Here is a 5,149-nt window from a genome sequence, read left to right as displayed (position 1 = left end):
AGTTAACCTGTTTTCTCTTTAGATCTTTGTACATAATTCTACAATAACCCCCATTCAACCAGCTGCATGGCAGCACAAAAACCATTTGAGATTCTGCACACTTTCAGTGAAGATCTGCAGAAATGAGCGGCTCCTAAACTGAATTTGGTTGTTATTGCACCAGAAATGCACCAGTTTCTTGTTATTTTAATGATCCGAGATCTCAGTCCTATTTCAAACATCGCTTTCTAGTAATTTCTTATGTTCAGACTTTCTTACAGTTTTTAACAACTGTTTACATATATTTTAAAAATTCTGTGTCTATTTTTCAAAACTCTACACACAAAACCCACAATTGCTCACGCAAAATGCAAAATGCCTCAAATCTCAAGCAAAATGACACACAACATTCAAAATGTCATAAACACATTTCAAAAGCAAGCATTGACCTCACATTGCAAACACTTTTGTCATAATATGACATTTTGGATACATCATGTACACACTGATGTTTAAAACCTAAAGCTCTTCTGTCTTTCATGGGATTGTACGTTTATTTCCATACAAACATGCAGAGAGAAGGTGGAATATACTCACAACACACAGAAGCAGTATTGAACCCAAAAATATTTATTTTTTCCAAATCATTTGCTGCTCTAAATACAATGTTTGTACAGCACATAAGAAGAAAAAAATCCAACCACCACATGTAGTTGGACAGAAACCAAACATCTATGAAAAAGCTAATTTCAAACAAATAATTTTATTTTTTACCAAAAAATTAATTGTGTGTGTGTGTGTGTGTGTTGGTTGGGGGGAGGGTAGGGGTTGGGTCTGTGTCTAGGCTTCATCTCTCCTCCGGACTGGGTCTGGCCACAGTACTTCATCCACGTCGCATGCTATGTCCTCTCTTGCTAAACACAGAGGAAAGAACCTTCTTGCACGGCGCATCCATCCGAATAGAGGCAGCGTCAATGTCGCCACATGCTTCCTCTATTGCCTGGAGAAGTGGAATGCGGGCACAGGGACGACGATCATATCGCCAGCGCCATGTGGAGAAAAATTCCTCAATCGCTCTCTTTGCTTCCCTTCTTTGCCCTCGTCCTCTTCCCTGTCACTCTCGTCCTCTTCCTCCTCTTCCTCCCCTTCCTCTCCTTCCAACTCCTCCTCCTCAAACCCGAACTCCTTGTGGTCTGCCTCTACCTCCAACTCTCCTGGCTCTCTCTGCGTTGTCTTTCATTGTTCAAAACAGACATCTTGACCTATGTCAATATGTGACCTATGCTAATGATTCTTTGGTGTTCAATAAAGTAACGAGTGTTTGCACATGTGAGGAGTAAGAGTGAAGCACTGGTGATTTAGTGTGGCATTTTGATAGGTTGTGTTTGAAAAAGGAAATCAAGTTACTTCCTGTTTGATTTTTGTGTATTAGGTAGAAAATTGTGTGTGGAGTTTTGCAAGATGTGTTTTAGGAAATTGAAAACTGAGTCAGACACTGAGAATTAGTGTGTGGTTTTGCAGATTTGGTGTGGGGTTATGGTGTTTGAAGGACATGTTTAGAACGTTGTGTGACAAGCAAATATTTAGTGTGTAAGCAGTTGAAAAAAACTGTAATACACATCTAAGAGGTTTTGTGTGTTCTTATATGTGTGAACTAGACTCGAAAGAGTCGATTCACTAAGTTGATAGTACTCAGCAATGAGCAGTTGGAAGCTGAGAGAGTCGATTCTTTTTGATGAAGTCAACATTTTATATGTTATACAAAATACTTAAAAGAGTCGGATCACTATATCGTTAGCTGTCATTTAAAAATACAGAGACAAACCATCTCATCTAATACAAAATAGAATCAAATAATGTATAACAGTTTAATGATGCACCATACATACAGTGAAGCAAAACACAAAACCCCTAAACTTGTAAAAAGCTTCAATTAAATAATAATAAAATGTCAAAAATACATCAAATCACCTAAATAATTATCTACATAACACATACAGCAAAAACAAGTGAATGTGGAAGCATGTGTGTGTATTGTGTGTGTGTGTGTGTATGCTTATGAATATTAATATAATAGATACGTATGTTAGACACGTATAGATCCATAAAGTGATGTAGACACACATATTAACTCCTTAGCAATAGTAATGATACACTATGTGGCAAAAATTATCTGGACACCTTACCATGAGCTTGTTGGATCTCATTTAAAAAACCAAACAGTATTAAAATCAAGTGACTTCTGTGTGATCATTAGTGTCTTGTGATCTCCTGAACAGGTGCACAAACATCAAATCATCTGCTTCAGAGTGAGAAGGAGGGACGGGCCAACTGCATCCTGAACTTAATGCAATTTTCCAACAGTGGAAGGTTTTGTTGTGATTTTGATACTTGGGTGGCAATGTTTAACTAAAATTACTTTTATTTAGTGTTTAAAACTTCTAAATTACCTCAGTTTTGTCAACTAATTTCAGTCAATTATATCAATCACATAAGTTTAAATCACTTGAGATGTAAAAGTAAAGTCTGAAGTTGTGTATTTTGACTTTATGCTGCTCTCTTTGTTTTTATCTTAATTATTCTTGATGTTGATGTACTATTTTGATTTTGTACTATGATTTGTATGGTGTATGTACGTATTTGTTTTGATTATTTGTCTTATGTAAAGCGTCTTTGAGTATCTTGAAAAGCGCTATATAAATAAAATGTATTATTATTATTATTATTATTATTTATTTAATCAGCAAATGGTGAATCATTACGTTTAGTTCTTGTGGTGTCAGTGATCTGAGTTCAAATCTCGGTGGAACCTGGCTTTATTGAGGTAAAAACACTGTTATCAATGCTGAGTAGAGAATAGTGTTCCACATGTGACTGCTCTATACCAAATTGTAACACCAAAAGGCAAATCATTGTTTACAGCGCCATCTACCGACCAACTGGGTCCTAAACTTAACTCAGTGCAGTTTTCCAACAGTGGAATAGTTTATTATTTTGATACTTGGGTGGCAATGTTTAACTAAAATTACTTTTATTTACTGCCTAAAACTTCTAAATTACCTCAGAATTATATCAGTCACGTAAGTTTAAAAAATCTGAGATGTAAAAGTAAAGTCTGAAGTTGTGTGTGTGTGTGTATATTTTTCTTTTTTGCTTTATTTACTCAGCAAATGATGAATCTTTACGCCATTTAGTTTTGCAGTGAGATGGTTCCATGGTGTTATTGGTTAGCACTCTGGAATCCAGCGGTCCGAGTTCAAATCTCAGTGGGATCTGAGATGTTAAAGTCTGAAGTTGTGTGTGTGTGTGTGTGTGTGTGTGTGTGTGTGTGTGTGTATTTCTCTTTTTGGCTTTATTTACTCAGCAAATGGCAAGTTTCAAGTTTAGAAACATTAGCAGTTTCAGTTTCAGGATGGTAGCGTTCAGCGCATGTGCAGTACAACAGAGCGCTTGTGGGGTGTAGACCACGATTACTTGTGCTAGTTGTGTCAACCAAGCAGATCACCATTCAGGAAGGTATATCAGTGCCAAAATACGAGCCAGTTTGTTCAGTAAAACTTTATAAGCCAACAGCAGCTAATAAACTTAAGAGTCACCTTAGATTACATGTTAACTTCCATCTATCCATCCAGCTTAAATACCATAAACACTACGTACAAAACATATGGAGCTATTCTTACTACAGTAAAACACACTGAACTGACTTTTAAAGTGAAGTTCTAAATGTTGTACAGAGATCGTTCCCATCTAGTGCTGCTAGATAAATTACAGCTTGTTGCTTGGGTACAGATTTGTGACATTATTATTAAATTGTTGTTGTCGTGTTTGTTGTTATTTTTTAACTGTTCATGTTTTTAAGTGTAAAACCATAAATAGCACCGTCTATAAATAAATGAATCTTGTGCTTCCACTTGAGATTTTTGTTTACATGAACAATGTCGAAAATGTAACGAGCTTGATTAGTTTGTAATATGTGTTAAGATGATGAATGAACCTAAACACGTGCTTTTTAATTTTAAGTTTTATTTTATTTATTTTAGTTTCAAATCAGCGTAACACCGACAAGATTAAAAATAATAAAGTGTCCCAAGTGTTTTTGTAATGTCTTGTACACCTGCGATGGCGACTGTTTTTGGTACACAGGAAAGAAAAGGCCGAATGTTGGTGAAAAAGTGTTATTTGGCAACCAGCACTGTAAATATTGGACAGAACACATGATGGCTTATTTTAACTTGTTGGGTTGTGCAGTTTAATCATTGTGCTGGATTAAATACATTTAAGAAAATACAGCATTAAAGCATAATCTCAATAAAATAGGCTACAATTTAACACTATAATACAATACAATACAGCGACAGTAAGTCTGTGTCTGTTTCTGTTACTTATTCTGAATTTTGTTTGTTTGTAAACTGTGAATTAGTTCTTAATCTGGTCGTGATGTTAGTGAATTAAACCTACATCTCTCTGATGATCTGACCGATGAGCTGTCTGTTCTGACCTGCTGCTTAAGCCCGGCTAGCTCAGTCGGTAGAGCATGAGAATCTTAGTCTCAGGGTCGTTGGTTCGAGCCCCATGTTGGATGAGTATCTTCATTTAACATCTACTGAAACCAAAAGGACGTTTTTCCACTTTGGACAGTCGGTCTCCGGTGACTTATCAGGTGGATATTTGTGCTTGTAGGACTGTTGTTTACTGGATGTTTTCAGTAACTTATTTCCACTATTCTGTGTGACTACACATTGTTGTTGTGTCTCACATCCGTTTGATCAACAGGCAGGTTGTGCAATAAAAGACTCGTCCCTGGGTGGGCTCGAACCACCAACTTTTCGGTCAACGCGCCGAACGCGCTAACCAATTGCGCCACAGAGACACAGACACAGCTTTTTCATTGGACACACGAGTCACATGACTTGCTAACGTTTACAGAAGGTTAATTACGTTTGGCAAATTGAAATAATGGCATGTTTCTGACTTGAATGAGAGGGGCATTAAAAAGATCTCACACTTGTCAGAGACAACGTTTGAAGCCCAGGTCAATAGTACCTGCTAGTTAGAGAAGGATCACTTGTTTGTTAGTTTAAGTCCAAAAGTGGGTGTGGCCTGTACGGGGATCGAACCCCAGACCTTGGCGTTACTAGCACCACGCTCTAACCAACTGAGCTAACTAGCC

General features: G+C 37.0%; 1 non-coding gene across 1 annotated transcript; it reads right to left on the bottom strand.

The window, feature by feature from the left end:
• Window positions 1–5,075: 5,075 nt before the first annotated feature.
• Window positions 5,076–5,149, bottom strand: trnat-agu (transfer RNA threonine (anticodon AGU)). Its single transcript has one exon. It is a non-coding gene; the product is annotated as a tRNA-Thr (tRNA).

This window comes from Trichomycterus rosablanca, unplaced genomic scaffold (assembly GCF_030014385.1).
Source record: "Trichomycterus rosablanca isolate fTriRos1 unplaced genomic scaffold, fTriRos1.hap1 scaffold_255, whole genome shotgun sequence".
In the NCBI taxonomy this organism is placed as follows: domain Eukaryota; kingdom Metazoa; phylum Chordata; class Actinopteri; order Siluriformes; family Trichomycteridae; genus Trichomycterus; species Trichomycterus rosablanca.
This window is presented reverse-complemented; position numbering and strand designations above follow the sequence as displayed.